Here is a 10,907-nt window from a genome sequence, read left to right as displayed (position 1 = left end):
AGAGGATTCACGTGTTTTTAAATAGCTGGTTGAATAACATAGATCTCGTTAAAGTAGTTTGCTTTCTCCCTATAAATAAAGCGTCCTTGAACGTTGTAGAGTTAACCGGTTTGTAATCATTTTGTAATCATTTTGTATGTAATTTTGAGCTCCCCACTGTACTTTACATTTGCTGTCAATACATGAGAAGACTGTTTTGCATTTAAGCATATAATTGCTCCTTGAACCGGCTGAAGTAGGCAGAGGGCCCCTGTTTGCTGAAGCCCTGTACAGTAACCTTTAATTTCCTGCATTTCTTTTTCTTGTTTCATGTATATTAGCTGTACAGATGTCTTTCAATTGCTGCGTTTTTATTTCTTTTCAACATGTATATTAGCTGTACATAAACTTTGATTTCTGTTTATTTACATTTCTGCACTTTTATGTTCATGACTGATCAGTGTGTTATGCAGGTTTCTTAGGCAAGCCCGGGACAGTTTTCCTTCTTTTCTTTTCATAACTAGTGGCATGCGTGATCATCTTGTCTATGTTGCTGACATTCATTGTTTTGCAGTTTTGATTTTCCTTACTGTCATTCCTTTAACTTGCGTATTTACTTTATGCTCTTAGATATCAAGTTGTTCATCTATTGATGGTTCCTTTTCCATAATCAAATAACTTTATTGGGAGCCAAAATATCACTTAGTATAGCTTGATTTAGTTTGCTTTAGAACTCACATTACTTGACTTATTCATAACTGTTTCTTACAAGATAAATTCAGCTGAAAGGCAAAAGGTTAAGAGAAAGTTAAAGTATTGTGACTAGTCTCTTTTATGTAGTTTCACTTAGATTTCACATTGCTTAACATTTCATGATATCTTTTCATAGAGAAGATTAAGTTGAAGAGTTGAAATGGTGTGAGATAGTTGTTCTTACTTTTAGTTGGATTTAATATAGATTTCATTTTCATTTTCATTTAGCAGCAGAGATACTGGGCCAATGTCATTAGTCTTTTATTTGATGTCTTTATTTTCCTTTAAGAGTTGATTTTATTGCAGTTGTTGTTCAAGGTTTCTTGTAGAATACTTTTTAAGTTTTGAGAAATCATTTAGAGATCACCACAATCATCCACATTTCACTTTCTTTATTACATTTCCATCACATCACAGTAGGAAAGATACATTCGAAAACAAACATAAAAAAGCTAAAAACGACAAAAGACTAAGAAAACGGTTACCTAAGTACATATAGTACACCTCACTTCATCAGCTTACGAGCCCCGGGTTGACATTTAAAAGTTGCAATTTAGACATCACTAAATTGACCAAACATTTTGGCGCCGTTGCCGGGGAAGTGAAATTAGGTAGCCAATTTCTAAAAAAAAAACAAGAAAATTTCAAGGAAGGAAAATTGATAACATCTCAAAGTATGCTCTCCTCTTGCACTTAATGTGATCTGGAGGATCAGAAAAGAGAAAGTTATTGGTTTAATAGTTTCTTGAGTATGCTCTCTTCTTGCACCTAGAGTGACCTGGAAGATCAGAAAGAGAATTATTAGCCCGACTTGAAGAAAAAATAAAAAAAATGACATGCATAGAGCAAGAGATTCTAGGGGAAGGTTTTTAGCTAGAGCCAAAAGTTCGATTTTTACAACTCCATCTACTTCAAGGAATAGACAAGAGACACCTCCATCATCTCCAACTTACACTCCTAGCCCTAGGATTCCTGGAATTCAAGAGGCATGAGTCGACTCTCCCACACCTTCCATCAAATCTGAACTAGAAAGAGATCCTTTCCTTCCTTCTACAGAGAGACAAATTGTAATTGATGGAGTAGAATCATCTGAAGAAGAGGGAGAAATTCATTCTCATACACCCTTAGTAGAAGAACCAGAAGACTCTAAAGTCTCCAGGGAAACTACCATGACAGAGGAAGGAGCAACTGGATTTGGTAGAGGTAGAGGTAGAGGAGGAGGAGGAAACAATGGAGGAGGTAGAGGTAACATTGGGGGAAATAGGGATGGGGATAACTCATTCGGGTTTCCTATAGTCGATGAGGACTCCCGAGCCACAATGAAAAAAATCTCACCATCTGTCCTCCCAAACTTCCATGGGTTTAGGAATGAGGACCCTGAAACATTTCTATTTGAGTTTGAGGTAGTATGTCGAACTTATGATTATTTGGAAGACTCTCAAAAACTCAAATTGTTTCCTTCAACATTGAAAGGAGAAGCCTTGAAATGGTTCATGGGATTACTCACTCAATCCATTAGGTCTTGGAATGATATGAAACAATCATTTTTGGATAGGTACCTGGACTATTGTATGCCCACCAATCACAAGGATGAGGTATTCAAAATGATGCAAAAAGAAGATGAAAACTTGGAGGAGTTACTTGAAAGATTTCAATATAATCTGAAAAGAGCAAAAATGAGTAACTTGGATGAGGAGACCTTGAAAGCCCTTTTATTAAAAGACATTAGAGATGAATGGATAGATATTTTGAACATGATGGGATAAGGAGATATATCTCAACTTCCACTTTCTGATATAGCAGAATTATGTGTCCATCTCTCAAGGGGGAAATCTAAAACTCAAAAAGGGCCTAGAGATCCTTCTCTCATCAGAGCAAATAAATCTGCAACTGGATCGGTAAGTAGGGCTGAGATTGGCAACATGCTTGATGAATTCAAAACTGATATCTTAGGGAGTCTTAGTGAGCAACTAGACACCCTTAAGATTTACAATAAGCAGAAAGCAGAAGCTAAGGCTTTGGCCATCTTTTGCCCAAAGTGTAGGAAGAAACATGCTCTAAGGGAATGTCCCTTGGATGCAAAAGTTGTAGAAACATGTGTAATTTGTTCAGAGAATCATGAGACCAAGGATTGTCCTTCAATTCCTGGGCTCAAAGCTGTCTTTCAAGAAGATCCAAATACAATCGAATCTCTCTGTTTTGTTGCAAGGAGACCTTGGCAGGGGCAACAAAATCAAGGGTTTAGCAACTCTATGAATTTTCAACCCCCACCAAATTGGAATCCTTGGCAACAACCTTGGTCCCAACCTCAAAATCCTTTTCAATCATGGGTACAAGGTATGCAAAATCCTTATGGGAGATTTGCTCAATTTTACCAATATCCTCCATCTTTTCAGAACCAACAAGCTCCACAACTTCCAAATCAAAATCCACAACTATCATTGCCATTTCCACAACAACAACAACAACAACCTTCTCAACAGAATCCAAATTCTCAACTCTTGTTTCCATTCCAACAGAAGTCAAATCAACTTCCTTCTCAGCCATTGCCAAACCCCAATAATAAAAACCCTCAAAATGCTTACATGGTGGAAGGTCAACAATTTCCTACCTATATGATTGTTCCTCTCAATGAAGTACAACTCAGATCAGGTAGAGTCCTAGATAAACCTTCTATAAATGCTCAAGAGCAAAGCATTTTTGAGGAAGAGTCTCTTGAAGCCAATAAGGGTTCTGAAGCATCTCTTCAAAACCCAAACACTCAAAAAGAAAAAGAAAAAGAATTAACCCCCACAACTCCCATAGTTGAGCAACCTGCATCTTTATCCACACCTCCTTTTCCTGAAAGATTACAAATTGACAGAGGAGTGGAAAAACAAATTTGGTTGCCTGACTATAATTTTCTAGATGAATTGAAGAGTGTCTGTATCAAGATTCCCTTGTTACAAGCCATTAAAGAGATTCCTATTCTAGCAAAAACAATAAATGAGTTGAGTCTTAAAAGACCAGGAAGGAAACCAAGAGATATCAGAAGGATCCACCTGGTAGGGAAAATTGCAGCTATCATGATGGGAAAAATTACTATGCAGAAATATGTAGATCCCAGTAGTCCAATTGTCAAAACACATATCAATGGGGTAGAAATACCAAATACTTTGATTGATTTAGGGGCTGCTATCAACATCATGAGTAGACAGACTATGGAACAACTAAAACTTCCTAATCTTCTTTTTACACCTACTTTATTGCAACTTGCAGATCGATCAATTATTAAATCAGATGGTGTATTAGAAGACATTCCAGTCTCCCTAGACTCTTGGGAATATCCAGTGGATTTCATGATTTTAACTCCCAAGAGTAATCTAGGAGGACATCCTCTTATTTTAGGAAGACCTTGGCTAGCCACAACTGATGCTTTCATAAGTTGTAGGTCTGGGGATATGTATATTTTTGATGGTAATTCGACAAAGAAGTTCAATCTGTATCCTCCAGCAAAAGCAATTACGGAAATAGGAGATAATGAGTGGGTTGATTATGAAGATACTATACAACCTGTCTTTACCATTTCTGAGATTAGTGAAGATAGTCAAATTCTGAACACATTAGAAAACTTTGAACCATCTTCAGAATATGACCACACACAATTTCAGTTGGATTCTGACATTGAGTGTTTATCATCTAGACAAATGTCTCTTTTCTCTATGGAAGAATTTGGTAGTTCTGCCATTGAGATTTTTCCAGGAAAAACATTGAATATCAACGAAAACTTGGAAAAATGACAAGAGGAAGAGCTAACCAAAGTCTTGCAAAAACATTCTACTGCATTTGCATGGGAGTATACTGATATGAAAGGTATTGACCCTAAGACTTGCATTCATCACATCTACATTGAGGAAAACAGTAGACCAATCAGACAACCTAAAAGAAGGATGAATCCAAACCTTAGGGAGATAGTGAAAGAAAAGCTCCAAAAGTTACTTAATGTAAACTTCATTTACCCCATTTCAGATAGCCGGTGGGTTTCTCCTTTGGTTATAGTACCTAAAAAGAATGGTAAATGGAGGGTTTGCATTGATTACAGGGAATTGAACAAAGCAACTTTGAAGGATCACTTTCCTTTGCCCTTTATTGATCAAGTATTAGATACTTTAGTAGGCAAAAAGTATTTCTCCTTTTTGGATGGTTTTAGTGGTTACAATCAGATTCAGGTAGCACCTGAAGATCAGGACAAGACCACATTTACCTGTCCATGGGGAACTTTTTCTTACCGAGTACTTCCTTTTGGATTATGTAATGCACCCGCAACATTTCAAAGGGCAGTACTAGGGATCTTTTCTGATCTAATTCATGATTGTGTAGAGGTCTATATGGATGATTTTACAGTTTATGGTAATTCATTTAAAGAGGCATTAGAAAATTTGGAAAAAGTCCTTATAAGATGTAAAGAAACAAATCTTTCATTAAGTCATGAAAAATGTTTTATGATGTTTACTGAAGGGATTGTTTTAGGACATCATATTTCAGGAGATGGAATTAAATTTGATAGATCAAAAGTTGAAGTCATCTCCAAGTTACCTATTCTAAATTGTCAAAAAGATGTTAGAAGTTTTCTTGGATTTACTGGATATTATAGAAGATTTATTGAAAACTTCACTAAGATAGCATCTCCGCTTTTCAAATTACTTACAAAAGACTGTGAATTCAATTGGGATCCTGACTGTCAATCTGCATTTGAAACTTTAAAAACAAGAATATCTGAACAACCCATTTTGAGAGGGCCAAATTGGAAACTTCCTTTCCATATTTCTACAGATGCTTCAGATACAGCTCTAGGAGCTGTGTTGGGTCAAAAGGATTTAATTCCTTACGCCATTTACTACACCAGTAAAAATTTGACTCCTACTGAGTTAAATTATACTGTGACTGAAAAAGAGTTCTTAGCCGTTGTTCATGCAATCAACAATTTTAGACACTATATAACTGGCTATGAAACTTTTGTCCATACTGATCATTCTGCAATTAGATATCTCATGAACAAACCTGTTACAAATGGCAGAGTTACAAGATGGCTTTTACTTTTACAAGAATTCAATATTACTGTGTTAGATAGACCAGGGAAACAAAATACAGTAGCTGATTTCTTGTCTAGAATCCAAAATACTAACGAAGATTCTCCTGTAGAGGATAAGTTTCCAGATGAATATTTGTTTGCAGTAACTACTCAAACTCCTTGGTTTGCAGATATTGCTAACTATTTGGTTACAGGGAAGCTACCTCCACACTTATTTCCTAATGAGAAAAGGAAAATTATTCAGGAGAGTTCAAATTATTCATGGATTTCTAATGAATTGTTCAAAACAGGGCTAGATTGTGTGATCAGAAGATGTGTTCGGGAAGATGAAATGCCTGACATCCTTAAGGCATGTCATGATGAACCATGCGGTGGACACTTTTCTGACAAGAGGACGGCCTATAAAATCCTTTCTTTAGGATATTATTGGCCTTCTCTCTTCAAAGATGCAAAACAATATGTTAGAAGGTGTGACAGCTGCAAAAGAATTGGGAGACGAACTCTTTCAAATGAAATTCCATTACAGCCATAGGTACTCATCGAACCCTTTGAAAAATGGGCTTTAGATTTCATTGGACCTATTAATCCACCATCTAGACAAAAGAAGTATATATTGGTTTGCACCGATTATGTTACTAAATGGGTAGAAGCCAAGGCATTGCCTTCTGCCACTGAAAATTCAGTTGTTCATTTTCTTTTTGAGGATATTTTTACTCGTTTTGGTGTCCCAAGAGAAATTGTGACAGATCAGGGAAGTCAATTTACATCTAACTTGATGGAGAAGCTGATGGAAGAATACAAAATCAAGCACAGAAAATCTACTCCATACCATCCACAAGCAAATGGTCAAGTGGAATCTACAAATAAAGTTCTTGAGAGCATCATCACCAAAACTGTTCATCTCCACAGAAGAGATTGGGCAGAAAGGCTTCCTGAAGCCTTATGGGCCTATAGAACTACATGGAGGAACATAACAAGACATTCTCCCTATGAACTTGTTTATGGGAAAGAAGTTTTGCTCCCCATTGAGTTTCAAGTCAAGACCTTCAAGATGGCAGTTCAGTTGGGGATGAATCTATCAGAAGCCCAAAAGCACAGAATGGAGCAACTGAATGAGCTAGATGAAATAAGACAAGATGCAATTTTAAGGACTGATCTAGTTCAGCACCAAAGAACTAAGTGGCATGACATATATATCAAAGAGGGAAAGTTTCAAAAGGGATATTGGGCATTACTGTTTGATTCCAAGTTTAAAGACTTCAAAGGAAAATGTCAGACTCATTGGCTTGGACCATATGAGATTGATGAAGTCTTTAGCAATGGAGCAGTTCGAGTCAAGACTATTGATGAGTTTCAAACTCCTCTCATTGTGAATGGCCACCGATTGAAAATTTATCATAAGCCACTCTCAAAAGAGGACTTTGTCAAAATGTTTCAAGAAAATTCTGCAATAAGGCTAGTGGAGAGGAATCCTTCTCCTCCATCAGCCTAATCTTTGTTTCTTTCAGTTGAAAAAAAAAAGAAAAAAAAAAAAGAAGAAAAATAAAAAAGAAAAAAAAATCTTTTGTATAAGCCTGAAAACCAATCATAGATTGGCAGTCTTATACAGAAAATGTAGAGTGAAAATCAGGGACACCTGACACTCTATATTTTCCAAAAAAAAATCTCTCTTCCTTTCCATCTTCACTCCACCTCACTTTTCATTTCCATTTTCACCACCATCTCATCTTCATCTCCATTCCACTTCACTCCACTTCATTTCCATCTCTTTCCACTCATTTCATTCCATTCCATCAATAAAAGTCCCTCTCAGGACTATTTCATTTAGTTAGTTCTTTTTCTAACTATCTTTGTGCAGTTAAAGGGGTGTTGTCTTAGTTTCCGCAGCTGGAAACCGTTTCCGTGGCTGGCACCAGTTTCCGCAGCCAAAAACGATTTCTGCAGCCAGCATCACTCTGTCTCTACAGCCAACAACACTCTGTTTTCAAAAAAAAAAAAAATCACAGTCAAAGGTTTGCATCGTCATCACCAAAGGCAACAAAGATATGAGGCATCTGCAAGATCAAAGAGAAATAATGGGTCAGAAACCTTAATCAACAAATGGCAAACTTCCAAAGGTATGATCAAAATCTCTACCAAATAACAATTCAATGTCATTGTATGCATAGTTATTAGATCATGGAAATTCCACTAAATACAATGATTTGATACGGCAAGATCCATATCACTCCTCTTCCACGATGATAATCCATCCACCTCATTCCTTTCTAACGGTCCCATAATCACTATTAATTTAAACTCGAAATGGGGCTGCTCTTTCATTTATTGGTCGTACGTGGAAGAAGTGACCTACTATACTACGGCTCTCCTCCACTATAATTTCCGCAGCCAACGTTGAGACGTGGCGTAAGCCAACCGATTCGAAAGGACTCAGCCATTATACTGCCCAGTTATCACTTCACTCCCGCATGCATTTGATGCTAAACCCGTGACTGTTGCTTACCTCGGTACTCATACTATTTCCTACTCTCCATTTCCGCTGCAACCTCCATTGCTTTGCTCTAAACCCTGATTACAGTCACTGCATACACTTTGCATTTCGATTACAGCCACTCCACTTACCTTAAGAATCCCGTAATCAGCTCGTTTTTCCCTTGAACGTCCACACACAGTAAAATTTTCAGCCGGGGTTGAAAGCCGAGAATGGGAAAGTTACTCAGAGTTGAACCTGAGGGCCCAAAATACCTGGAGGGGTATCCACAGACAAAGGAGTCATTGAAGAAAGCAAAATGGCTGAAATTTATTCAAAATTTCAGAGGTTATAATAAGGAAGTCACTAAAGCTTTTTCTCGGTCCTTTACTGGAAACGTAGTGGAGGTAGGGGATTTGAAATTTACAATAACAGAGGCCACAATAGCAGCAGCAACCAGTTTACCACAACAGGGAGACAGATGGTTTAAAAACAGAGGTCTGGATGATCAAGGATGGAAATTCATGCTCAAAAATCCAGGTATGGATACTTCTATATTTACTAAAGGAATTCCTGTGCATATAATCAAAGAAGAATTGTCTACGCTGTTATTACTTGTTCAGAAGTTGATTACATGCGAGGGTCATTTTGGCACTATGTACATGTATCATGCAAGGATTATGATGAATTTTATGGAAGGCCATGCACTTAATTTACCTTACTTTAGGTTAGCAAGCCTGAAGAAAATGAGCTCTACTGTTCAGAAACATGTAGGCCATATTGAATCCCACCTTTACCATCACGGGCTCATCAGAATTCTCATTGAAGATCAATTGAAAAATAATAACGACACTTGGGAAAAGTTTTTTGATCAGAAATCACTTCCAAGAAGTAACTGAAGCCTCTGCCAGCAGTTCCCCAAAAATCCCAAAAAGAAGTAGGAGGAAAGAAAGAAATGTTACAACCCAGGACTCTCCTACAAAAGACACTCAGGAAACTGTTCAGGAGGAAGAAGAAGAGGGAGCTAGAAATAAGAAGCAGAAAAAGGACAAAGGTAAAATAACTATTCAAGAGACATATCCATCCCCTGAACCATCTGTAGAAGAAGAGTCTCAAACCCTGGCAGAAAGGTTAGCACATCTTCAAGCTGCTGCCTCAGCAAAGAAACAAAAAGAAAAACAGAGTGCCCAGAAAGAGAGCACTAGTCCATATGTGAGAAGAAGCAGTAGGCTCAAAGGAAAGAAGAAAGTGACCCAAGAAAAACAATCACACTTCATTGATTTAGGTGAAGGAACACCTGAAAAAGGTCCAGCTCAGCAAGACATTGAGGCAAGTCCTTTTCAGCTGGAAAGAGAAAACAGTCCTCCTTTAGCAGAATTTGAGTTCAGGCCGAGAAAAACACCTGAGGTAGATTCCACCCAGCAAGAAGCGTATAACTACTTAGAGTCCTTGGAACAATCAACTGCAGTACCAAGCACTACCTTGCCACTTGATGCATAAGTGCAGTCTTTAAAACAGGAAGTGTTTGAGCTAGAAGTCTTAAACAGGCACATTAAACAAGAAAATGAAGCATTAAAAGAGCAAAGTAAGGTGGACAAGATTGTCCATAACAATACCATGCTTCACGTAGGACTGTGGCAGAAGAAGAATAGAAAGTTGAAGAAAAAGTGTAAGAAGCTAGCAGAGCATTGATTAATTTGAAGTTCAGGTGTCTAGTCAAGAAACCAAGGACCATTTTGGCATCAAGGAGAAAGAGAAGAAGGCTGGATGTTCTTGCAGAAGCATCAGAGCACATGGATTGAGGAAAAGAACTAAGTTTTGGTTGCATGAGGACATGCAACACCTTCACAGTGGGGGTATGTAGAGCCTTGAACCTGTACCTCCTTACACACCCTCTCAGCCTTCTTTTCCCATTCATTTCCTTCTTTTCCCACTCATTTCATCCACCAAGTTGATTAAATCATTGTATTTTAGGACTTTTTACATGGTTTTCTAACTATGCTAAGTGACTGTTGTTTGGTTTAGAATTTTTGTTCAGAGTGCTGCGTTTCCGCAGCCAACAAAGGTTTCCACAGCTGATCCAGGTTTCTGCAGCCAGCACAGGATTCCGCAGCTGTTTTATTAAACGATATGTTACAGGTGTCCTCTGAGAAGATGAGCCACATGGGCAAGTTCCAGGGGTCAAGGACATGGTACGTGTCCCTCCAGATCACCCAGAACAGCCATAAAAGCCCGCGGTCAACGAGGAGGCAAATACCGATCAACAGAAGTGTTCAGCGGTGGCACAGCTCTGCGTTGCTCTGTTTTTGGGCACGTGAAGCTAGGTGGCATCATCCTCAGCCACTGAGACAATCTAGAAGCACGAATCCAACAGCCATATTCTCCAGATTGAATGAACACGATGACAGTTACCTAGATCCGGGGACGCAGAGGATTCACGTGTTTTTAAACAGCTGGTTGAATAGCATAGATCTCGTTAAAGTAGTTTGCTTTCTCCCTATAAATAAAGCGTCCTTGAACGCTGTAGAGTTAACCGGTTTGTAATCGTTTTGTAATCATTTTGTATGTAATTTTGAGCTCCCCACTGTACTTTACATTTGCTGTCAATACATGAGAAGACTGTCTTGCATTTAA

The sequence above is a fragment of the Pinus tabuliformis genome, chromosome 4_1, assembly GCF_031772625.1.
Source record: "Pinus tabuliformis cultivar Carrire ecotype Pingquan chromosome 4_1, CPIR1, whole genome shotgun sequence".
NCBI lineage: Eukaryota > Viridiplantae > Streptophyta > Pinopsida > Pinales > Pinaceae > Pinus > Pinus tabuliformis.
Note: the sequence above shows the minus strand (reverse complement) of the source record.